We start from the raw sequence: 26,024 nt of genomic DNA on the forward strand, positions 1-26,024 counted from the left end.
ACAAACAGGTCTTGGGTGGGTTATTTATGGTACACAAAACTGAGGCTTAATATCTAACTTATACAAAATTTTCCTGAACCATCACAAAACCACCCACTCCTCTACCAGCTATCAAAGGGATTGTGAGATGCAGCTCATTGACAAGGTGTGAACAGATCTTTGGAAGTAAAAAATACTGCTTCCGTCAGCTATTTCCATGTGGCTACAAGGAGAGCCAGTTTTGTGTAGTGGTTAAGTGTGCGGACTCTTATCTGGGAGAACCGGGTTTGATTCCCCGCTCCTCCACTTGCAGCTGCTGAAATGGCCTTGGGTCAGCTATAGCTTTCGTAGGAGTTGTCCTTGAAAGGGCAGCTTCTGCCAGAGCTCTCTCAGCCCCACCCACCTCACAGGGTGTCTGTTGTGGGGGAGGAAGGTAAAGGAGATTGTGGCCACTCTGAGATTCAGAGTGGAGGATGGGCTATAAATCCAATGTCTTCTTCTTCTTTTAAAATCATGACCAGATGGTAGCTCACACCTCTTAAAGCTTAACACATAGGTTCCACACAAACACCTTGCTGCTGGAAATCCTGTAACCAGATTGGTACTTTTGCCCACTGTTGGTGGCAATGTGACAAAATATAGAAGTTTTGGAGGGAAGCCCTTATGCACATAAAACGAATAACTGGAGTTGAGGTCCCGCTTCTCCTGGAAATCCTGTTTCTAAATCATTGGTCACATGACCTGCTTTTTTTAGGGCATAAATATCTAATAGAATCAATTATCTTAGCAGCCAGGACAGCAATAGCCTCTCTCTGGAGGAATAAATTGGTCCCTACTCTAGACAATTAGTTCTGAAAACTCTGGGACCAGTATATTATGGAGAATATTGGGTTAGTAGATCGTTAACCTTTCCTAGAACCTCCAGTTTTAATAAAAAATGGTTTACATTGCTAGAGTATTTATCCCACCAACAGGTTATCCCACCTGATTGGTCACAACTTCAAACATGGTTGTGAAAATTACAAACTCTCTGAATAAGATGGGATATATTGAAACTATTTGTATATTACAGTTTCCCCCTCTCTAGCTGTATTGTTATATATTTGTTGGTTAACATATCATATCACATTTATTCTGCTGTATCCCTTTGTTTTGTGATTATGTTTCACTTTTGGATTATTATACAATAAAATGTAAATTTGGGAAAAAAAGCATCAGCTTTGTGCACCATGGGTTCATATAGAAGATATACAGTAATCATCAATCATATCAATAATGGAGATAACCACAAAGACCAACTGAGTCTGGTGAACATCCATCAGCACATAGTTCCATAATTAGGGGGACACCGCCAAGAATGCCTCATCCCATGTTCTACTTGATCACATAGTTTCTGAATGCTTGTTGGATGAAAGAGTTACCAAAGCTGAACCTTGGAGACAAAGGACGAATGCAAATTATGTGCTTCCTCTAACCATATATTTTGTAGGAAGCAAACTGCCAAAATGGGGGACTAGACAGCCTTGTTAAGTCAAGCCCCAGGCTCAACAAAACCTTTTTTAAACTGTTGACTTTGACTTCATAATATATATCGGAGTAAACACATCCACAAGCTGAGGCCTTAAAATAGCAATAATCATACCCTCCTGTGTATATACTGTTTGGAGGATGATGGATTATCTTTGCTATATAAAAGCTAAATAGCAATTAGCAGTAGATTTTTTTTAGGTTCTAAATATAGAGTGCTTTAGATTAGTAACATGTACCAAAGACTGTTTGTGCTTGTACAGCATAAAGGGTTGTGTCTATCCTTTAAAGGGAAGGCTCCCTTCAGTTGTACCAAAACAACGGTTTGGAGAAAGCAAGAGGACACGCACCATTTTGGGCCTCCATATCTGCCTCCCACCCTCCTTGTGGTTATGTGCTCTTTTTCCAGCCAGCCTATACCAAAGCCTGTATTTATGGGCCTCGAGTGTTAGGAATCTGAGGACAAGCTTGGCTGCCACAGTCCAGGACTAAGGAGGTGTTACACTGGCAGGAGGACTCAGTATCACTGAACTTCATTTTGCTAAGGAAAGCTTCCCAACCTTTCAATTGGAAATGGTCTAGGAAAGGGATATCAGCTACATATCTGTGAATCCCACCTAATTTCTCAGAATGAAGAAGAAGAAGACTGCAGATTTATACCCCGCCCTTCTCTCTGAATCAGAGACTTAGAGTGGCTTACAATCTCCTATATCTTCTCCCCCCACGACAGACACCCTGCGAGGTGGGTGGGGCTGAGAGGGCTCACAACCCCCACCCACCAGGCTGGTCACGTGTTAGACCTGATCTTTGCAGCCGGGGTTATGGTGGACGATATAGCTACAGAAGTGGTGCCATGGTCGGACCACCTTGCTCTCAGGGCTTGTATGGAGATGCCGTCCCAAACCTGCTTAGGCGACAAGCGTATTATGGCTCGCCTATGGAGCCAAATGGACCCGGAACGGTTCCAGATGGCTCTACGGGATCCCTGGCCCTCTGGCGATTCCCTCGATGGCCTTATTGAGTCCTGGAATAGCCGGCTCTCTATGGCCATCGATGAGATCGCACCTCGGCGCCCTCTGCGACCTTGGACTAGGCTGGCTCGGTGGTATACCCCGGAATTGCGCCAGCTGAAACAGGGCCTCAGATGGCTAGAGAGGCAATGGCGGCGTACTCGTGACAAAGCGACTAGAGCATCTTATAGAGAATGCATGAGGTCCTATGAGATGGCAGTCAAGGCCGCAAAGAAGATATACTTTGCGACTAAGATTGCATCTGCAAATTTGCGCCCGGCACATTTATTTAGAACAATTCGGACTTTAACTACACTGCCGCAAGGCAAGCCAAATGCTAAGGAATTGGAAATAGGCTGTGAGGCTTTTGCGAATTTTTTTGCAGACAAAGTCCAATCGCTCCGCCGCGACTGCCCCGCCAAGTTGGATACAGTAAGTGGACTCGAGGCTCCATGCCTGCCTTCTGGTTTGATCCTGGATCGTTTCGACCCCCTCAGCATGGAGGAAGTTGACAGAATCCTCTTGGCTGCATGCCCAACAACCTGCGATCTGGACCCCTGCCCCTCCTGGTTGATTAAAGCTTGCCAGGAGGAGTTAAGATGTCCTATACGGGACATCATAAATAGATCTCTTTCAGAGGGTTTCTTTCCAACTCCTCTGAAGGAGGCAGTGGTCCACCCTCTCTTGAAAAAAGTTACATCAGATCCGACCGAATTGGCGCATTATCGGCCGGTCTCAAATTTGCCCTTTTTGGGCAAAGTAATAGAGAGGGCTGTGTCGTTGCAGAGTTTCCTGGATGACGCTTCCACCTTAGATCCTTTTCAATCCGGCTTCCGCCCGGGCCACAGGACAGAGACAGTGTTGGTCACCCTCATGGACGATCTCCGGCGACATCTGGATCGAGGCGGTATGGCGGTATTGCTGTTGCTAGACCTATCGGCGGCGTTCGATGTGGTCGATCACCAGCTGCTGACCCGCCGCCTCACCGACGCAGGGATTCAGGGGTTAGCCTTACAGTGGCTTTCCTCTTTCCTTGAAGGTCGGGGAAAAAGGGTGGCGATTGGGGGGAGAGCGGTCTCAGAGGCACCCACTTAATTGTGGAGTGCCTCAGGGGGCGGTTCTCTCTCCAATACTATTTAACATCTTTATGCGCCCCCTTGCCCAGATTGCCCGGGGACATGGGCTGGGTTGTCACCAGTATGCCGACGACACCCAGCTCTATCTATTGATGGGAGGCCGAGCCGCTGACGCCCCTATAGATCTGGATCGGGTATTGCAAGCCGTTGCTGACTGGATCAAGCTGAGTGGGTTGAAATTGAATCCAGCGAAGACAGAGGTCCTTTGCCTAGGCCGCAGCGCCCCGGAAGGGGGGGATTCCCCTCCCAGCTTTTGACAGGACGCCACTGGTACCAGTGCAGGAAGTCAGGAACTTGGGAGTGCTACTGGAGTCCTCCTTGACAATGGAGGCCTAGATAGCGGCCACTGCCAAATCCGCCTTTTTTCATCTTAGACGGGCAAGACGGTTGGCCCCCTTCTTGGAGCTAGGCGACCTGGCAACAGTGATCCATGCGACGGTCACCTCGAGATTGGACTACTGAAATGCCCTCTACATGGGGCTGCCCCTGTACCGAACACGGAAACTGCAGCTAGTGCAGAATGCAGCAGCCAGGCTACTAGTGGGACTGCCTCGGTGGGAACACATGTGGCCTAGGCTGTGGGAACTGCACTGGCTGCCAATTGTATACCGGGTTCGTTACAAGGTGCTGGTTATTACCTATAAAGCCCTATATGGCCGAGGACCTGCCTACCTCAGGGACCGCCTCTCTCCATATGTTCCCCAGAGAGCACTGCGCTCCAGTTCACAAAATCTTTTGGAAATCCCTGGGCCTAAGGAGGCCAAACTTAAAATGACCAGGGAGCTGGCCTTCTCTATAAAAGCCCCCCAATGGTGGAATCAGCTACCGGAGGAGGTGCGGGCCCTGCGGGACTTCAATCAGTTCCGCAGGGCCTGCAAAACTGCCCTCTTCCAAGAAGCCTTTAAGATGTAACCAGAATAAATATGCTGCCGGATAAATAGCACCACTGTATTGTTTTAACTTTTTATAATTAATTTATATTTGTACTTATATTGTTATTGATTTTATCTGTTATTATGATATCATGATTTCGCATCATGTCCTATAAGCCGCCCTGAGCCTGCCTTGGCAGGGAGGGCGGGGTATAAATAAAAATTTACTTACTTACTTACTCTCACAGCAGCTGCCATTTCAAGGACAACTCCTGCGATAGCTATGGCTGACCCAAGGCCATTCCAGCAGCTGCAAGTGGAGGAGTGGGGAATCAAACCCAGTTCTCCCGGATAAGAGTCCACGCACTTAACCACTACACCAAACTGGCTCTCCCATCTATTACATGGAAGCTATACCATTTATTACATTTTTACCAAACTCTTCCTTTAAAGACCTCAGGACAGCTTACATTGATCTCCCTTGTCCATTTTGCCCTAACAAGGTTAAGTTGAGAAAGAGGCACAGAGAGAAAATTATGAGCCACTGATGTCCAGTAAGCTTCACTGCTGAGTGGTGATCTGAATCCAGGTCTTCCTTTTATCCACTGATTCTGACATCAGGAATCACCAAACCAAAAAATGTGTAGCAGAACACTTAAGCCTTCCAGGACATTCAATGGTGACCTCAAAGAAGGCTTTTTGTTTTGCAAAAGAACTTCAAGAACAGAATGCAAAGGAGGGGGCAATTCCTGAATTACAAATTACTACAATACTTAGAAAAAACACCTCCCCAGGAATCATCAGGGATTGTTAAAATTCTCATTACATATGCTAAACCCATTCTCACCAAACAGAGCTTTCCATTGTATTCTGACGTGTTTCTTTTTGTATTAATGTGTTGTAATACATATTAGAGTAGAGATCTCTCTGACAGAACAGAACACCTCTAAGAAAAAGATGTTTGTTTAACCCAAGCTTGAGAGGAGACCAATGGAGCGCGGCAACAGACTCTAAATTTATTATTCTTTATAATTAAGAAACCTAATGTCACACTCTTACAATCAAGGACACATCACTCTCAATTTCTAACGTGCTTATGTCCTTGTGATGTTGTTCCCCTCCAGTTGAACCCTAACAGGTGACAGTGTGACAGCAGGGTCAGATGATTGCTCTTAACACTCCATAATTAAGATGGATACATTTACTCTCACTGATTCTGACACCTTCATTTGCATCACTGTTTCCTCCTGGAATCTCATCTCAACTATGACCTTATAAACTCAGCTTGTTATTCCTGTTTGCATCTGTTAAAACATTTCAACACATTGTATGCTTATATGCTAATTTGCTGTTCAATCTCTGTCTTATATGTATGGATTGGTAAATTTCATGCCATTTTGTCTGAGGAAGTATAGATACACATGAAAGCTCACACCCTGAATAAAACTCTGTTGGTCTTAAAGGTGCCACTGCACTCTAGCTTTGTTCTGTTGCTTCAAACCAACACAGCTACCCACCTGGATCACTCTTTTGGCACTAGTCATAGCATTGGCCTCAAATATTTGACACCAACAATCCATATTTTCCTGTCACTATGTCCAACACAATGCTTGCAAGACCTTTTCCTGTTGTGTATGTGACATGTGGAAAATTCCAACAAAGTCACCTTGATGTCCATTGATTTGTTATTAACAAAGAGAGGAGGAAATGCGTGTGAATGAGCAAATTGTCCCATGTCTTTAGTGAGAGCTTAGCATTCATCCCCATAAAGTAATAAAGTTGCCAGTCTCCACTTTACTGTGGAGGAGTTTGAGGTGTGGGGAAAATCCACAATTATTTAACATCAGAGGTGGGTCTCAACATGTGCCCCACCCCTCCCAGTGCTGATGCCAACCCTGCAATGTAGGATTTTCCTATGGCACAATCTGTCTATGACCCAGCAGCACAAGTGGTTACTGTGCAGGGGCGAAGCTCCTAAGGATGGCACTCGGGTCAAACTTCAAGTCAAAACATCAAGACCACCCAGTGAAGGGGGCTGTTTCAGATGTAAACAAAGATTTCGATGGAGGGAAGTTCATATGGTGATCATTCATGAGGAAGATCTCAGCATCCCTAGAAACCATGCCTGTCAACAAAGAGGTACATCCTCCCTTTACCCTACCACTGTATTAAGAAAAATGTAGTGGAACCTTAAACTTGGTTTAAAGTAAAGGTAAAAGTAGTCCCCTGTGCAAGCACCAGTCGTTTCTGACTCTGGGACGACATTGCAACATTTTCATGGCAGACTTTTTACGGGGTGGTTTGCCATTGCCTTCCCCAGTCATCTACGCTTTCCCCCCAGCAAGCCGGGGACTCATTTTACTGACCTCGGAAGGATGGAAGGCTGAGTCCACCTTGAGCCGGCTACCTGAACCCAGCTTCTGCTGGGATCGAACTCAGGTCATGAGCAAAGCTTGGACTGCAGTACTGCAGCCTACCACTCTGCATCATGGGTTACATGGTTACACCCTTCTAAACCTATTGACTCCAGCAAACTTAGAATGGCATATCTCTGTTTAGGATTGCACCATTAAGTTGGAGGAAGGTTGGACTCACCTCAAGAGTAGTGAGTTTGCCCCAAGTCCTAGTGTCTGATGGCTTCCCTCTAATCATGTGTCACTCGAGTTATCTGTTGCCTTCCTGTCTGCTGTGGAGAGAGGAAGGCAGCTTTCAGTTTCTCTCTCTCTTTTTCTCCAAAATAATAGCAAGAAAATGCATTGTCTATTCACTGTGGAAGACGGGCTGTCAAGCAAAGGAAGACAAATGCGATGTCCTGATTGATTATTTCCTTAGATACTGAATCAATGAGCTTATTATCACTGTAATTATGTCACTAAAGTAAACAGATGCTGTGTGCAGACAACTGGTTAATAATTACCTCAGAGCTCTTTTTTATTTCCTTCCCTTCCCAATTGGAGAATTTTATGATTCTCATGGAAACTATATCTTTTTACTGAGTATGTTTCACCTCCGTATCTCAACAGAACTCGGAACTGTTTTAGAGAGGGACAATGCTACTAGACTGCAGTCCTGCAGGTCACTTGAGGGCTTCAGTCCCAGTCAAAACACTGGATGCAGCCTTGCTGCCCATTTACAGGGCTCAGAGAATGCTGCCTCCTTCCTCATATGGCACACAGCAATGTGCAAACAACAGGAAAAAAAAGAAGTAGCAGCAGCAGAAGACGATAATGATATTGAATTTATATTCCACCCTTCACTCTGAATCTCAGAGTCTCAGAGCAGCTCACAATCTCCTTTACCTTCCTCCCCCACAACAAACACCCTGTGAGGTAGGTGGGGCTGAGAGAGCTCTCCCAGAAGTTGGTCTTTCAAGGACAGCTCTGAGAGAACAACGGCTGACCCAAGGCCATTCCAGCAGCTGCAAGCGGGAGGAGTGGGGAATCTAATCCAGTTCTCCCAGATAAGAGTCCACATACTTATTACACCAAACTGGCTATCATCCTAAGAACCTCCTATCCACCCACTGGTAGGGTTACAAATAAATATGGTGGGATATCTTTGAACAGAGGAGGGTAATAGAATGTTTTTTACCAAGTAACGTTCTTTACCTTCATTAAAAATGTCAGCTGCCTATTTCCATACATTGATCCTCTATATGTGAGACAGAACATTTCTTTCCAGGCCTGCTGGCAAGCTTACTCACTGGAACATGCACTTTCCCCTGTTCTGCACACAGAAATCCTGTTTGCAAGCTACAATACATGCATGTACAATCTATGTGCAGCATACACATTTCGTTTTTTATGTGTGCACTGAGTTAATTCTCATGTTACATATAATGAATGTACAGCCAGGTCCGGGGCATGGGAGTCAGCAAACAAGGCAACAGCCTAGGATGCCAGCTCCCACACGGGCGCCTCACTCCCTCTGGCACGATCTTCCTCCTGCCCACCCCCTGTCGCCACTACTGTGACTGCCGCAGCCGCCCTCCCTCCCTCCGTGGTGCTGGAAGCCAGCGCTGCGCTTGCCCCCCCCACCCAGCCTAGGCTGGTCCTTACCTGCTTCAATGTGGCTGTGCATGGCTTCTAAGCCTCTGAAGGGCCCGCGATAGGAGAGTTTGCTTCCCTTCACTTCCAGTTCCAGGAAGGAGGGGGAGTGAACTCTCCTCCTGCAAACCCTTCAAAGGCTTAGAAGCTGCACACAGCCACATTGAAGCTGGTAACGACCAGCCTCGGCAGTGGCAACAGCAAGGGGGGGGGGGAGTGTGGCCTGGCTTGCAGCACCGCAACGGAGGGAGGGCGGGGGGGGTAAGGATCAGCCTGGGGGGTGATCACACTGAGGCTTGATAGAAGGGCAGGGAGCGAGCACGAGAGCCAGTGACTCTGAGCACGCCTGCTGTCTTCCCACTCTTGCTGAGGCTTTGCAAGCCTTGGCAAGGTGTGTGTGGAGGGGGTGCCTGGCCGTCTCCTGCTTTGAAGCAGGAGAGGGCCAAGAAAGGGGGGGCGCACGCACCACACACAGCCTGATGACGTCATCGGGCCGCGCGCGCGGAGCATGCACAAAAGTTTGTAAAAAAGAAAAGAGGAGGCAGGGGGCACATTTGGGCCTGGGGCACTGGAAACCTCAGCGCCAGGCCTGTGTACAGCTGAATGTATGATTTAAATCCCACACTAAAGGTTCTCACTCCAGTGGGTATTGCACTGTTGGTAGGAAGACGCAGACCCTGAAGTTATGCTGATACTAATTAGATCGTTCCTTGGCGGGCACTGCTGCCCAGCATACTACATAAGCAAACTGCAAGCGGCAAACCATAGCAGTCGTATGAAACAAATGAAAAATCACAGGCAAACCACTGAGCATTATAAAAACACCCGAAAGAAGAAGTCGGGAACATTTATTTATTTATTTATTCATTCATTCATTCATTCATTCTATGATTTGTATCCCGCCCTTCCCATAAAAATGGCTCAGGGCGGCTCACAACAGATGATAAAACAGAATTTTAAATTGACATTTAACATTTAAAAAGTCAGAACATTTAAAACCTAAAAACCTTAAAACCTTAACATCAAATGCAATATAATTAACAGGAGTTTAATAAGCTACATTTATTCCCAGTCAGGTGTAGGCTAGCCGGAAGAGGGATGTCTTGCAGGCCCTGCAGAACTGAGTAAGGTCCCGCAGGGCCCTCACCTCCTCCGGCAGCTGGTTCCACCATGTAGGGGCCATTATGGAAAAGGCCCTGCCTCTGGTTGTCTTAAGACGGACTTCTTTAGGCCCGAGGATGGTGAGAAGGTTTTGCATCCCCGACTTCAGTACTCTCTGGGGAACATGTGAGGAGAGACGGTCCTTCAGGTAGGCAGGTCCCAGGCCATATAGGGCTTTAAAGGTAATGACCAGCACCTTGTACCGGAAACATGACAGCAAACTTAATGCATGTTAATCTAAAAGTTAAATCATGAATTACAACCCTGCCACCCAACCACACAATTGAGGTCCTCAGGCCAGAGAGAACTTCCGTCGCAAAAATCCATTTCAACAAGATCTAGACACTCTTTAGGCAACGGGCGTTTTCGCACTGACCTTAATCAGCAGCGATGCCCCTCTTCACCGCGCAGGATCTGCGCGGATTTCGCACCAATTGCTGCGGAGCTCCCGGAAGAGCCAGAAAGTCCCGCGGCTTTTGCGGCGCAAATGGAAACCGCCAAAAACCAGTTTCCATTTGTGCCGCAAAAGCCGCAGGACTTTGCGGCTCTTCCGGGTGCTCCGCGGCAATTGGTGCGAAATCCGCGCAGATCCTGCGCGGTGAAGAGGGGCGTCGCTGCTGATTAAGGTCAGTGCGAAAAAGCGCAACGTTTGGGCAACTCCATTAACAAAAGCTTTTTCTCAATACGAAGAGGTGCTTTTCCAGTGGCATGCGACTGGATGTTCCTCATGGAATGTACAACAATCACTCAGTGCTCTATAATTGCAGCCTCAGCAAAAGTCATAATTTCTGATGGCAAGCTGATCTGGATCAGGATCTGAAATCCATTCTGCTCACAGATAGAGTCTGTAACCAGGCCAATGCATGGTCAAAAAAGATAATGGATTAACAGGACCCAAATACATTCTGCCTGCACATGTGCACCTCTGTTTGAAAGAGCCAACATGAATTTGCTTTACAAATTACAGTCGAGACCAATATCTGGCTAAATAAACTTGAAGCTTAAATAACACCTTGAACTTGACGTGCGTTGAACACAACCTCAGAAATATTTAACACAGATATAATGAAAAATCAGACGTGCACTGTACATGGATTGCACGTGCACTTACTGTAACTTGTGAACGGGGCTAAAGGGAAGTGATTATGGGCTTTCACATGCTACAGTGAATGCAGGGATATCCTGCCTGGAAGTGCACACAGAAAGCACTAATGCATGTTCATTTTACAAATGAGAGCAGGAGCCAGTACCTGGAGAAATGCAGGGTTTGTATCATAAGTACAGATGAACATGGGTTGACTTTGAGTTGAGAATTACTCAACACACATACGAAGAGCAACCATGTGTGCGCTATGCTCAGCTTGCCCATAGGTTCACTGCAACTTGTGAACAAGGCTAGTGAGGCTGCTAATAGGACAGGGGTAAAAATATCCTCTTCCTTTAATTGAGGCTTAACGAGTGAAAATGAGCTGTGGGTTGTTAACGGGCCTGGAGATCTCCTGCTTTTACAACTGATCTGCAGTTGACAGAGATCAGCTCCCCTGGGGAAAAAATGGCTGCTTTGAAGGGTGGAGTCTATGGCATTGGACCATGCTGAGGCCCCTCCCCTCCTCAAACCCACCCTCTCCTGGCTCCACCCCAAAGTCTCCAGGTATTTTCCAACCCAAATCTGGCAACTCTATTAAAGGCATAAAGTTAAATAAGATCACCAGATAATTTCTTCATGATGAAACTAGTATTAAAGTGAAAGAACGATCATTTTAGAAGTTTGTCAGGGCTTCCCCTCTCTGTGCCTGCCCCTCAGTGACAGAGGCTGCCTGTGTGGGAAGCATGGGGAAAACAAAGGAGAAGGGATGGGAGAATCCCCCCCCCCTCACCATCTTAGCGAACCTATATGACCATCTCCTCCCATCGGCCAACTGTGTGCCAGCAGCTTTGGGGCAAAGTCATTTGAGACTGAGCAAACAGCAGAGGGGCGTGTAAACAGTCTACCCCCTTGAACCAATGCCCTGTTCAGATTCAGAACTCCCTGCATGTTTCGGAGCTCTTGTAGTATATTTAATTTACTTACAAAAACATTTCTAATTCTGCCTTTCAACATCCCTCCGAAATTGCTCACACAAATAATGCAGTTGTCACCTTTATACAGGGCCCACACGTCCCAGCAGGCCAGGTAGACAGTCACCTAGGGAACTACCTGGCTTCAGGGGTGGCCAGCAGGCACCCCTCCCCCTCTTTGCACATGCCCTGCCACCCTGGTGCCCCTTCCTTGCTACTACCATGCTCGTCCTTGCCACCCGCCTCGCCACCACCCTCCTGTGCCTCACAGCCTACCAGCGGGCAGGTGGAGGTAGCAGCAGTGGTGGGGAAGAGGCACCAGTGGCAGTGGGGTGGCAGGTGCACTCAGAGGGGCTTGGTACCATGCCACCTAGCACTGATGTGCTCGCCCTCACTGCTGCAGGCATGGGGGTGAGGGCCTAGGGCGCCAGAAAGCCTGGCACTGACCCTGCCTTTGTTTGGTTGGAAAACTGGAGACAGGATGATAGGTACACTTATCCCTCTCTCCCTTCCTCTCATCATGCCAGAAGGTCCACGAACCTAGGATTTTAAAACATAATCATGGTATGTCCCTTCCCTACAGTTGCCAAGCATGAAGGCCTGGGATGGAAGAAGAAGAAGATATTGGATTTATATCCCGCCCTCCACTCCGAAGAGTCTCAGAGCAGCTCACAATCTCCTTTCCCTTCCTCCCCCGCAACAGACACCCTGTGAGGTAGATGAAGATATTGGATTTATATCCCGCCCTCCACTCCAAAGAGTCTCAGAGCGGCTCACGATCTCCTTTCCCTTCCTCCCCCACAACAGACACCCTGTGAGGTAGATGAAGATATTGGATTTATATCCCGCCCTCCACTCCAAAGAGTCTCAGAGCGGCTCACCATCTCCTTTCCCTTCCTCCCCCACAACAGACACCCTGTGAGGTAGATGAAGATATTGGATTTATATCCCACCCTCTACTCCGAAGAGTCTCAGAGCGGCTCACGATCTCCTTTACCTTCCTCCCGCACAACAGACACCCTGTGAGGTAGATGAAGATATTGGATTTATATCCCGCCCTCCACTCCGAAGAGTCTCAGAGCGGCTCACAATCTCCTTTCCCTTCCTCCCCCACAACAGACACCCTGTGAGGTAGATGAAGATATTGGATTTATATCCCGCCCTCCACTCCGAAGAGTCTCAGAGCGGCTCACAATCTCCTTTACCTTTTTCCCCCACAACAGACACCCTGTGAGGTAGATGAAGATATTGGATTTATATCCCGCCCTCCACTCCGAAGAGTCTCAGAGCAACTCACAATCTCCTTTACCTCCCCCCCCACCCCCCATAACAGACACCCTGTGAGGTAGAGGAAGATATTGGATTTATATCCCGCCCTCCACTCCGAAGAGTCTCAGAGCGGCTCACAATCTCCTTTCCCTTCCTCCCCCACAACAGACACCCTGTGAGGTAGATGAAGATATTGGATTTATATCCCGCCCTCCACTCCGAAGAGTCTCAGAGCGGCTCACAATCTCCTTTACCTTTTTCCCCCACAACAGACACCCTGTGAGGTAGATGAAGATATTGGATTTATATCCCGCCCTCCACTCCGAAGAGTCTCAGAGCAACTCACAATCTCCTTTACCTCCCCCCCCACCCCCCATAACAGACACCCTGTGAGGTAGAGGAAGATATTGGATTTATATCCCGCCCTCCACTCCGAAGAGTCTCAGAGCGGCTCACAATCTCCTTTACCTTCCTCCCCCACAACAGACACCCTGTGAGGTAGATGAAGATATTGGATTTATATCCCGCCCTCCACTCCGAAGAGTCTCAGAGCGGCTCACAATCTCCTTTCCCTTCCTCCCCCACAACAGACACCCTGTGAGGTAGATTAAGATATTGGATTTATATCCCGCCCTCCACTCCAAAGAGTCTCAGAGCGGCTCACAATCTCCTTTACCTTCCTCCCCCACAACAGACACCCTGTGAGGTAGATGAAGATATTGGATTTATATCCCGCCCTCCACTCCAAAGAGTCTCAGAGCGGCTCACAATCTCCTTTCCCTTCCTCCCCACAACAGACACCCTGTGAGGTAGATGAAGATATTGGATTTATATCCTGCCCTCCACTCAGAAGAGTCTCAGAACGGCTCACAATCTCCTTTCCCTTCCTCCCCCACAACAGACACCCTGTGAGGTAGATGAAGATATTGGATTTATACCCTGCTCTCCACTCCGAGGAGTCTCAGAGCGGCTCACAATCTCCTTTCCCTTCCTCCCCCACAACAGACACCGTGTGAGGTAGATGAAGATATTGGATTTATATCCCGCCCTCCACTCCGAAGAGTCTCAGAGCGGCTCACGATCTCCTTTACCTTCCTCCCCCACAACAGACACCCTGTTAGGTGGGTGGGGCTGGAGAGGGCTCTCACAGCAGCTGCCCTTTCAAGGACAACCTCTGCTAGAGCTATGGCTGACCCAAGGCCATACTAGCAGGTGCAAATGGAGGAGTGGGGAATCAAACCCGGTTCTCCCAGATAAGAGTCCGCACACATAACCACTACACCAAACTGGCTCTCCACACCAAACTGGCTCTCCAAACTGGATGGAGACATGAGGGAGGGTAAAAGTGACAAAGGATAGCTCTTGGAATCACCAGGAACTCTGTAGTTTTACCATAGAGTTCCTGTTGATTCCTAGAGTTACTCCGAAGTGACATGGCCACATTGATGATGTCCCTTAAAAAAAAAATTCTCCCACAGCTGCTCAGAGGAGCAGCAGACAATAGGAGACCTCCTGCCATAGCAGAAGGGGTCGCAATCCCGCCCCCCACCCCCGCCCATTCCAATTAGAACTGTCACAAGAGAACTATCACACATTTTCTTGATCTGAAACAGCACCAAGAAGTCACCACTTGCCCCTCTGTAGGAAAATACACAGATACTGATGCTCTATCCATGGAACTCCGAGTGTCAATAAGCCTTCATTTCACATTTTTTAAAAAAGATTTTCCTATTGTTTATCTGCAAAATCTGTTTCACCAAAGACCTCTGTGGGTTGAAAGAAACGCATGTATACACCATAGGGCACAGTGCCTTTGCAAAACCACTTCAGAAATTACCACCTGCCATCAGCTTTAGCTAGCCCTTAGACAACAGTATCATAGTGTTCTTTCTCTTTCCCCCACCCCCACCCCCCAATTTCATTTGTTGAGCTAACCTGTTTCATAGTTTAGAAACTGGCAAGTATGTACAGTATGGGCAGGAATGTGATTATGCAGATTAGTTTGTTAAAAAAAATTTACACATAAATGAGAACATTTTCTTTATCCTAGCTCCTGCTAGTCAAAACACTAGGAAGTAAATTATCTGTAGGAGAGAACAAGATAAAAAATGTATTAGAAGCTGTAAAAACTAAATTGAAATGTCAAACATAGTTACTTTAAAAAAAAAAGAGCAGGTGATAACCCTCCTCACATGTGCACGCCTATTTTTTAAAAAGAAGAATCAAAATTAACCAGACTTTCAGCTGTATACCAACAATTCTGACTTATATTTGCAGCATCTCAGCACCTAGTTATAGAAATTTCCCTACTGCTAAATATTGTATTTAAATGAGAGAGATTATGCAACTTGCAAATAACATTTCTCAGAAGCAAAACAGACAAGTTGCTCTTTCACATGACTATACCACCTCAAACTAATTGGGGAGGCTTCAGCTTTTGAATACCCTCTCATATAGCAAACTCCCTGCATGTTCAAAAATACCTTATTAGTGGAAAGACTGGGTTAGAACCATCTCCCTGACATGGTAGTGGGCTGTGTTTTTTAAACATGAGACTGCATTCAATATTTCAGTCGCTACATGCAGTACAAAATGGCACAGTCCAGAAAACTTTGTACAGCCCTTCTGCATCAGTTTTGCCTTCCGGAGTCCCATCTGACATTATTATCATGTATTTACTTCATTTATACCCCACCATTCTCCATGGTGGTGGGAGGGGAGGGAGTGGCTTACAGCTTTCTCTCCTCCATTTTCTTTGGGATAACTGATCTCTGTAGTCTGGAGACAAGCTGTAATTTCAGGAGAAATCCAGACCTCACCTGGAGGCTGGCAGGCCCATCTGACCCTCCCTAATGTCTATATTATGCTTACAAAGCCTCAGATGAAGAGTCCCCCAGTGTCAGACAATGAAACTTCAGATCAACCAGACTTTGATTTGATACAAAGTATAGGTTTTATTAGAGAACTCATGACATCTGAACGAAGAGAGATTGGAACTGATACATGAGCACATAACTTAAAGAATTCTACATCAAAGCTTGGTATGCAAAAACCCACACATCTAAACATTGCTAAGTCTGGGTGCTAACTTTCACACAGGTACTTCCTCTTATCTCTTTGTTTAGCTGCTTCACAGGGATGGCCGAATTGTCAGCCCTGAGGCCCTTATCTTCAAAGGAAAGTATCTTTTGTTAGTTTGCGGGGAAAGGAATGCTCACAACAACTGTTAGTAACGTCCTGTGACCTCTACTTTGATATGCAGCAAGCTTTCTCTTGGTTAGTATTAATGCTAGGAAAATGGAGTCAGTTATGCTAAGCAGTTACCATAATGGTATTCCAGTGTCTGACACCCAGCCCCTAATAACGCTCAAATATTTATGGCTAAGAGCCAGCTCTGGAGAACTCAGCTTGGGCTGAGCCAGCACCCCCATTCAAAGAAGAACAACTCCTATAGACCTTATCCCCAGAGCCAGTAATCCCTCCCCTCTCCAAGCACACAGCTAGGGTTGCCAACCTCCAGGTAACTGGAGACAAACCCAAGGTTTCTGGGAAAACCAGCCTCAAAAATAAACCAAAACATAAACCAATATATTCATACACTCTCATTCAATAACACTCTTACAAATATATCCTGACATTTGGAAAAATGAAAAATTATGAAATATGAGTAACGAAGTATATCTGTTTGAAGTCCAAGTTGATGTCCATTTGTAAACATACAGTCCTCCAATTTCACAGGAATCCTCAGTCCAATATGCTTCCTGAGAAGTCAAAGAATATTTTCAAGATCCAAACTTGGTTCCAACAACACAGCACCACAACTACGAGGTCGTATTTTATATTCCCTTGTTTCACTTTTAGCTTTCTCTAGCTGTGTAGGAAAAATATTAACATTTCAAATAGACCTAAATAAAGTAATTGCAACTTGTATGGCCACGTCTCTCTCTCTCTCTCTCTCGGCTTGACTTCGCGAACGAAGATTTAAGAAGGGTGCAGTAGTCCACGTCTGCTGCAGGCTCGCTGGTGGCTGACAAGACCAATGCGGGACAGGCAGATCCGGCCACAGTGGCTGCAGGGAAAAGTCTGATTTGAGGTTGGTGCTGTAGCAGTGCGATTCTTCCTCAGTCTCCTTTTGTCCTCAAGACCAGCTATGCGTGAGTTCTCAAAGGAAGAGACAGCCTGGTGGATGGTGTGCCTCCAGGCTTTGCGATCTGAGGCTAGGTCAGACCACTGGTGATGGTTGATGTGACAGATGCCAAGGGATTTCTTCAAGGAGTCCTTGTACCTCTTCTTTGGTGCCCCTCTATTTCGATGGCCGGTGGAAAGTTCGCCATACAGAGCAATCTTGGGAAGGCGGTGGTTTTCCATCCTAGAGATATGCCCTGCCCAGCGCAGCTGTGTCTTCAACAGCAGTGCTTCGATGCTTGTAACCTCCGCCCTCTTGAGGACTTCAGTGTTGGTCACAAAGTCACTCCAGTGGATGTTGAGGATGGTGCGAAGGCAGCGCTGATGAAAGCGCTCAAGGAGTCGCAGGTGATAACGTTATAAAACCCACGATTCGGAGCCGTAGATGAGGGTTGTCATCACAACCGCTTTGTAAACATTGATCTTTGTGCCTTTTTTCAGATACTTGTTGCTCCACACTCTTTTGTGCAGTCGGCCAAATACACGGTTTGCCTTTGCCAGCCTGTTGTCAATCTCCTCGTCGATCTTGGCATCTGAGGAGATGATGCACCCCAAGTAGCTGAACTGCTGGACTGTCTTCAGTACTGATTCACCCACAGTGATGCAGGGAGGGTGATAATCTTCCTGGGGTGCAGGCTGGTGGAGAACTTCTGTCTTCTTCAGACTAACTTCTAGGCCGAATAGCTTGGCAGCCTCTGCAAAGCAGGACGTCATATGCTGCAGAGCTGATACCGAGTGGGAGACGAGTGCAGCATCATCAGCAAATAGTAGCTCTCGGATGAGTTTTTCCATTGTCTTGGAGTGAGCCTTTAGTCACCTCAGGTTGAACAGGCTGCCATCAGTGCGATAGCGGATGTAGACACCATCGTCATCATCTAGATCTACTGTGGCTCTTTGAAGCATCATGCTAAAGAAGATCGTAAAGAGAGTTGGCGCGAGAACGCAGCCTTGCTTTACACCTGTGCCTATTGGGAAGGGCTCCGAGAGGTCGTTGCAGTGTCTGACTTGGCCTCACTGGTCTTCGTGTAGCTGGATGATCATGCTGAGGAACCTTGGGGGACATCCTAAACGTTCCAAGATTTGCCATAGGCCTTTCCTGCTAACGGTATTGAAAGTTTTGGTAAGGTCGACAAAAGTCACATATAGACCCTTGTTCTGTTCCCTGCATTTCTATTGGAGCTGCCTGAGAACAAATACCATGTCGGTGGTGCTCCTGTTAGCTCTGAAGCCGCACTGGCTCTCTGGAAGGAGTTCTTCTGCAATGGTGGGCACCAGTCTGTTCAGGAGTATTCTGGCAAGGATTTTGCCTGCGATGGAGAGCAGGGTTATCCCCCAGTAGTTGGAGCAGTCTGACTTTTCTCCTTTGTTCTTGTGTAGAGTGGTGATGATTGCATCGCGAAAGTCCTGTGGTAGTTTGCCTTGTTCCCAGCAGGTGACAAGTACTTTGTGAAGTGTGCTATGTAGTACTGTGCCCCCATGCTTCCAGATCTCTGGTGGGATTCCATCAACTCCCGCTGCCTTGCCACTTTTCAGTTGCTTGATGGCTTTAACAGTCTCTTCTAGGGTGGGGATCTCATCCAACTCTGTTTTCACTGGTTGAAGTGGGGTGAGGTGGATTGCTGAATCTTGAACTACGTGGTTGGCACTGAAGAGAGCCTGAAAATACTCCGACCACCGGTTCAGTATGGATGCCTTGTCTGTGAGGAGCACTTGGCCGTCTGCACTACGCAAGGGACTCTGAGCCTGATATGATGGGCCATATACTGCCTTCAGGGCTTCGTAGAACCCTCTTAAGTCACCAGTGTCTGCACACAGCTGGGTTCTCTCTGCAAGCTTGGTCCACCACTCGTTCTGAATGTCTCGAAGCTTGCGCTGGAGGTTGCTACATGCAGCGCGAAAGATTGCTTTTTTCCTGGGACAGGAGGGCTGAGCAAGATGTGCTTGGTAGGCAGATCTCTTTTTCGTTTGTAATTCTTGGATCTCTTGATTGTTCTCGTCAAACCAGTCCTTGTTTTTCCTTGTGGAGAACCCGAGGACTTCTTCAGAGATCGACAGGATGGTAGTTTTTAGGTGTTCCCAGAGTGCTTCTGGAGAAGGGTCTGTGGGGCAACTGGGGTCCTCAATTCTTGACTGGAGTTTTGCCTGGAAGGCAGCTTTAACTTCGGCTGACTGAAGGCTGCCAACCTGAAGCTTCCTCCGAGGGATACCTCCTCTCCTGGGTGTGGGTTTAAAGTGAAGACGGAGATTGCAGCGTACAAGACGATGATCCGTATGACATTCCGCACTGGGCATTACTTGGGTGTGTAAGACATCTCGAAGGTCTCTCTGGTGCACCAGAATGTAGTCCATAAGGTGCCAGTGCTTGGACCGTGGATGCATCCAAGTTGTCTTCAGGCTGTTCTTCTGCTGAAAGATAGTGTTGGTGATGGTGAGCTGGTGCTCCGTGCAGAATTCTAGCAGGAGGCGCCCGTTATCATTGCAGTTGCCAATGCCGTGTTTGCCAAGTACTCCTTTCCAGGCTTCCGAGTCTTTACCTACTCTGGCATTGAAGTCGCCAAGGATGATCACCTTGTCCTCTGTAGGGGTCTTCCGTACGAGGTTGCGTAGATCAGCATAGAACTTGTTCTTTTCTGCAGGATCTGCTTGAAGGGTTGGGGCATACACACTGAAGAGTGTTGCATGCTGCTTGTTTTGAAGTGGGAGGCGCATGGACATGATGCGATCTGAGTGACCTGTTGGCAGGTTTTCGAGTTTGGAGGCAATGGAGTTCCTGACCATGAAGCCAACGCCAGAAAGGCGGCTCTCAGCCTTTGATTTACCCGACCAGTAGAGGGTATAGCCAGCACCATGTTCTTGAAGACTACCTTTCTCAGGGAAACGGACCTCACTGAGAGCTGCTATGTCAATATTCAATCTGAGAAGTTCGTGGGCAACTAGAGCAGAGCGTCATTCAGGGCGACCACTGTCTGCTGTGTCAAGCATGGTTCTGATGTTCCAACACGCAAGCTTAAGTCTTTGCACACTTTGTGAGGCAGGTGCATGCCTTTTCTTTGTTGTTATTTTTTGAACGCAAGTAAGGATGCCCGTTGACTGTGGCTAGCCAACTGGGGTGGGGGAGACGAGCTTTGTTTAGGCCACCTTTTCTAGGCCCCTCTTCGTGTGGAGCAAGCAGTGCTGTCCCTAGATAAGACTGCTTGGTCATTCAGGGTGCTGCCGAAAGATGCCTTCATCTTTTGAAAGTATGGCCACGTACCTTTGGGTTATTGATTCAGAGCATGGCAAGATTCCAGTTTTAACACACATCCAAATAACAATTTTCCCAGGTCTTGCACTGTGCCCTGAAAGAAAACTGAATTTATACTTAAAAACAAATACTTAATCGTGTTCCTTAAAGGTATCAACACAATATATATTTCCTCCATACAAATCATAGAATCATAGAGTTGGAAGGGACCTTCAGGGTCATCTAGTCCAACCCCTGCACAATGCAGGAAACTCACAATACCTCCCCCTAAACTCACACGATCAGCATTGCTGTCAGATGGCCATCTAGTCTCTGTTTAAAAACCTTCAAGGAAGAAGAGCCCACCACCTCCTGAGGAAGTCTGTACCACTGAGGAACCACTCTGACAGTCAGGAAATTCTTCCTAATGTTGAGCTGGAAACTCTTTTGATTTAATTTCAACCCATTGGTTCTGGTCCTAACTTCTGGGGCCACAGAAAATAATTCCACACCATCCTCTATATGACAGCCCTTCAAGTACTTGAAGATGGTGATCATATCACTTCTCAGCCACCTCCTCTCCAGGCTAAACATCCCCAGCTCCTTCAGCGTCCTCGGGGCCTCCCAGTCCAGTACACGATACTTCTGTTGATACAGCCCAAAATTGCATTTGCCTTCTTAGCCACTGCATCACACTGTTGACTCATGTTCAGCATATGATCCACTAAGACCCCTAGATCCTTTTTGCATGTACTACTGCTAAGACAAGTCTCCCCCATCCTATAACCATGCATTGGATTTTTCCTACCTAAATGCAGAAAACTGGGATAAAACCAATACAATGAATTTTAACAGGGATAAATGTAAAGTTCTGCATTTAGGTAGGAAAAATCCAATGCATGTATCGTGTCCAGATCACGTGAAGTGATGGTATCGCTTTACTCTGCTCTGGTAAGACCTCACCTGGAGTATTGTGTTCAGTTTTGGGCACCACATTTTAAGAAGGATATAGACAAGCTGGAATGGGTCCAGAGGAGGGTGACAAAGATGGTGAGGGGTCTGGGGACCAAGTCCTATGAGGAAAGGCTGAAGGAGCTGGGGATGTTTAGCCTGGAGAGGAGGCGACTGAGAGGTGATATGATCACCATCTTCAAGTACTTGAAGGGCTGTCATCTAGAGGATGGTGTGGCATTGCTTTCTGTGGCCTCAGAAGGTAGGACCAGAACCAATGGGTTGAAATTAAATCAAAAGAGTTTCCAGCTCAACATTAGGAAGAACTTCCTGTTAGAGTGGTTCCTTGGTGGAACAGGCTTCCTCAGGAGGTGGTGGGCTCTCCTTCCTTGGAGGTTTTTAAACAGAGGCTAGATGGCCATCTGAGAACAATGAAGATCCTATGAATTTAGGGGGAGGTGTTTGTGAGTTTCCTGCATTGTGCAGGTGTTGGACTTGATGACCCTAGAGGTCCCTTCCAACTCTATGATTCTATGATTCTATGATCTCTGTGGGCCACAGCACCTCAAAATTCACCTCAGATTTTCAAAATTAACATTTCTGTCTCATTCAGAAAAATTTAATGTATATGAATAACCACAAACCTGTCATTTGCCAGCAAGTCACTTAATATTACTATCTACTCTAGATATTTTTGTAGAATGTTATATTGTAATAATTATATTGTAAAATATTGCAATATTATATTGTAAAAATTCTTAATAGAATCAAATTTACTTACTTTTTTGTTCCTGCACTTGCACAGTTCTGTAAGTAGACTGCAGATATTCTGCCAGTCAAACCTGTGGTTTTTGAACACTAAAGAGCAAATGTTTGCCATCCTGTTTCTTATTACAAGTTTTGTCAGCTGTTTCTGCTTTTTGTTGCAGGTTTTTGAAGATGTATTTTCGTTGTTTTTATACACAACTGATAGTTTAATATACATCACACACACACATATAGAGAGTGTAATTGATGTATAAGTAACATTGAACTACAGCTACAATTTTTTTTGGGGGGGGACTGGTGCTAGTAAATAAAAATAATGCATAAAATCATACAATTAATTGTACAAGAGAGCAAAGGGGAGGTACATGGGCGGGGGGCTGCCCGAACGGCACCCCACCTGAGGGCTGCACTTGAGCGCAGGCGGAAGTGAGGCGGAGTGCGGTGTTCAGGCAGGGAAGGGAGTGGAGTTGGGGTCGCGGCCAGGCTTAGGCAGCTTCCTGAGCAGTTTGGTCCATGACGTACCCCCCCCCCCCAAAAGACGCAACTTTATGCCTGCAGCGTGCCCCATAGGCACTCGTTGAAACCAAAACAAAGGTCACTCCGCTGCTGCAGAAGCTCGGAAACTCCTTAGGGAGCGGCGTGATTGCCTCGCCAATCCCCTCGCACCTCGGGCTGACGAGCCCCCTCCCCATCACCCAATCATGGTCTCCCCCATCCTAGAAATACTTCCACTCTAGCCTCGCACAACTCAGTTGTTAGGAAAAGGAGCGCATGGTGGGAAGTTATGCCGGTGAGCTCCCTGCCATACAGACTTAGAGTGAGGGACAAGCAGGCATGTTGGTGACAGGTTTTGCACCTCGCGGTTGCTTTGACAGTATCTTTGACTTGCAAGGGGGAGAGAGAGGTCTCTCCCCTGGGACTAACTGCTCTTGTTTTCAGGTGTCCACAGGTTTCAGGCTCCAGGAGGCTCTGAATGCGAGAACTGTTACCCATGGCTGGGTAAGTTCCACTGTCTCTGCCCACAGCCTCACCCTTCCCTCTCTCTTGGTAGCTCAGTGTGCCAGCATCTCTGGCACTTGAAGCAGGCAGTGGGCTACCTTCCCTTGGTCTGCCCGCTGCCATATTCCCAACCCCTGGCATGGCACGGGGCATGTGTATGTGGCAGCTGCCTCGTTGCAGGGAGGTGGGTCAGATACTGTCCCTTTAAGAGAGCGCCCGGCCGCAACGCAGGGCGCTATTCCAGCCGCCGCCCCTACAGGTGCTCTTGATCTCTGTCTCTGTTTTGCAGGTGGGACTCCAACACAGAAGCTTTCGCATGTGCCGTTCCACTGCCTCTCCACTCCCTCAGCTACTTCTGCCCACCACTCGGAATGGAGCCCCGCCCATGGCAAGACTGCCCAGCATGCACCAGGGAACGTGTTGCACTCTGTTCCAGAAAAATAAAGTCTGAGCTGTGCCCTCTGTTGTTTTTCCTGCTTGGCATATGCTGCATGTTCCTGGGGCAAGCCCCCCCTCTGTCAGTGGCCTCTCTGAGGGAGTGCCTGGGAGGGTGGGCAGACTTGGTTCTTGGGGGTGGGGATTGGGCTATGAGCCGCCACGCTGCCCCTCGTGTGGCTGGACAGGGGAGGGGGGTGCTGCCTCTCAGTCTGCCCGGGCTGACGGCCTACCCGACCACACAGGGCTGCTGTGTGCTGGGCACTTGTGTGGGGGTTTGCTGAAGTGGATGCATGCTCAGCGGCTTGCACTCTGAGTTCTGTGGCCCCCAGGGGAGGTGTTCCTTTCTCATAGCGGGGGGCAGCAACTGGGGGGGGGAGCTCTGGGTCAACACCGGAGGGGAGGAGCTCCGGGTGGTGGTGTCTTTTGCTCTTGGTCTGGCCGCTCCCAGACCCACATTCTAGCAGCTGTCTAGGACAGGGAACTCCTGCACTTGGAACTTCCTGCTTCTCCACACCTGCCCCTGGTCACCAGCCTGCCATTGGCAGAGTCTCTGACAGCGAGAGGGAGTGGGGGGATTGATGGCCTCTCAGGTGCAGGCTTTTAGCCCCCTTGCCTGGTCTCGTGCAACAGGCTGGCCAATCCCATGGTCCCACACATGAGCCTTCGCCTCCCCCACCTCCGCCTCAGCAGCCGGCCAATGGCGTGCACCTGGGTGGAATCACCATGGTGATGGGTTCTCTCTCACTCATCAGGCCCCTCTCCCAGCATGGTGTACCGACTCCCCTTTGGAAGACAATGAGCGGCGCTGTAGATCCGCCCACGCCCAAGCGCCCGCCCGTCACGTATTTCTGGATTGGGCTGCCCAAACACCTTCTGGTGAATGTCAGGGGTGTGTGGCATATGCAAATGAGTTGCGCTAATGAGCTCCAGCACCTCTTTTTCTATGAAATGACCCTGCCAGTAAGTATATGCCTCCCCTATCTCCTACTGGTTGCCAGGCCGTTCTTGAACACTATGGAAGAGTCTTATCACTGAATCTTGGAAATTCAAACTTTAGCTAAAGATCTAAGTATCTTGAGGGAAGAACAGTGATGTTTGATAAAAGCAGCATGATTTTCCATAGGGTTTCTGCACAACCTTAGTAAAAAAGGAAAGTTTTAAAAGCAGACTTTTGAAATATGCACAGCAGGGGATGATTACATACAGTTTCTAGTTGGAGTGTGCTGTTTCTTATTATGCATGGCTTAGTGGCTGAATTATAAGTAACAATTAACATTCATCCCTTTCTGTTTCTACTGCTATGTGAGTTTTGTGCAGCTGGAACAATTTTTTTAAAAAAAAAATCATACAAGATAAGAAAGCAAAGCAGACTATAATAATATTTTCTCCCATTTCCAACCCATTCTTCCAAACAATCTTTTGAGTCTGTCTTGGTCTCCCTCTCCTTTGAGTATTGTTTTCCCCAAACTGCTTTTGGTTTTGCGAACACACCTCCTGCCTAGCCACTTGAATACCGAGATAATGGGATCTGAGAGCATAAAGCATATCTCTTTGAGTGAGGCCTTCTAGCTATCGGGCCTTTTCAAGTCGATGGGAAGTTGTGCCACTTGAAAAGGACATGGCTGGCTTGTTAGTTCCTGACAACAAACTGTGTTTGCTACGTGGTGCAGTCATGGGCAGTGTCAGGCTATTGTCCAGCCCTGTGCAAGTATTTCCTTCGCCCGAATTCTGTCTTCTGCGGCTGGGCAACTGTATTGGAAAATCTAGCCAAGCAGAAAGGAACCCCCTCCCAGTTCTGTGATTTCTCACATTTAATTACTTGATTTTTCCTTTCCTGCAGTCAGAGGGAAAATAGAATTACATCATGGACCATGTACTTTTGGAAAAGCTGTTGTTTCTAATAGAGCCACTGGTGACAGCCACAATAGAAGTGTTTCTTGTCTCACATCGGATATTAGATCCTGCAAACAAGCTTGAGTCTTCTTGGTCTGAGGATCTTCAAAGGAAAACAAAGAAGGGCCAAATTTCGGTTGTGTCATCTGCAGCACCTCCCAAAAGAAAATCTTTATTTAGCCTTTCACGAAGTATTCTTTGCTTCTGATACTTTTTTCTTGGCAAGATTCTCTGAAGTCTTACTTCGCATTTTGAATTCGATGATAGGTTTTTCCCAGTGCCCATAAAAACGCTTCAAATAGATTTCTCTTGTCAGATTTATTGAGCACCCCATGTCCATTGCATCCAGTAGCTCCACCTTCCCCCACCTTTATTTTTCATCCTGCCCTTTCTCTGAGGAGTTCAGAGCAGTATCAGCATCAATTTGCAGCAGCATGATGACTATCATGCAGACACAAGCTCAGCATTCCTTTTGTCTGTGATATGTTGTTACCACCTTTACTGTCATA

The sequence above is a fragment of the Heteronotia binoei genome, chromosome 14 (genome assembly GCF_032191835.1).
Source record: "Heteronotia binoei isolate CCM8104 ecotype False Entrance Well chromosome 14, APGP_CSIRO_Hbin_v1, whole genome shotgun sequence".
In the NCBI taxonomy this organism is placed as follows: domain Eukaryota; kingdom Metazoa; phylum Chordata; class Lepidosauria; order Squamata; family Gekkonidae; genus Heteronotia; species Heteronotia binoei.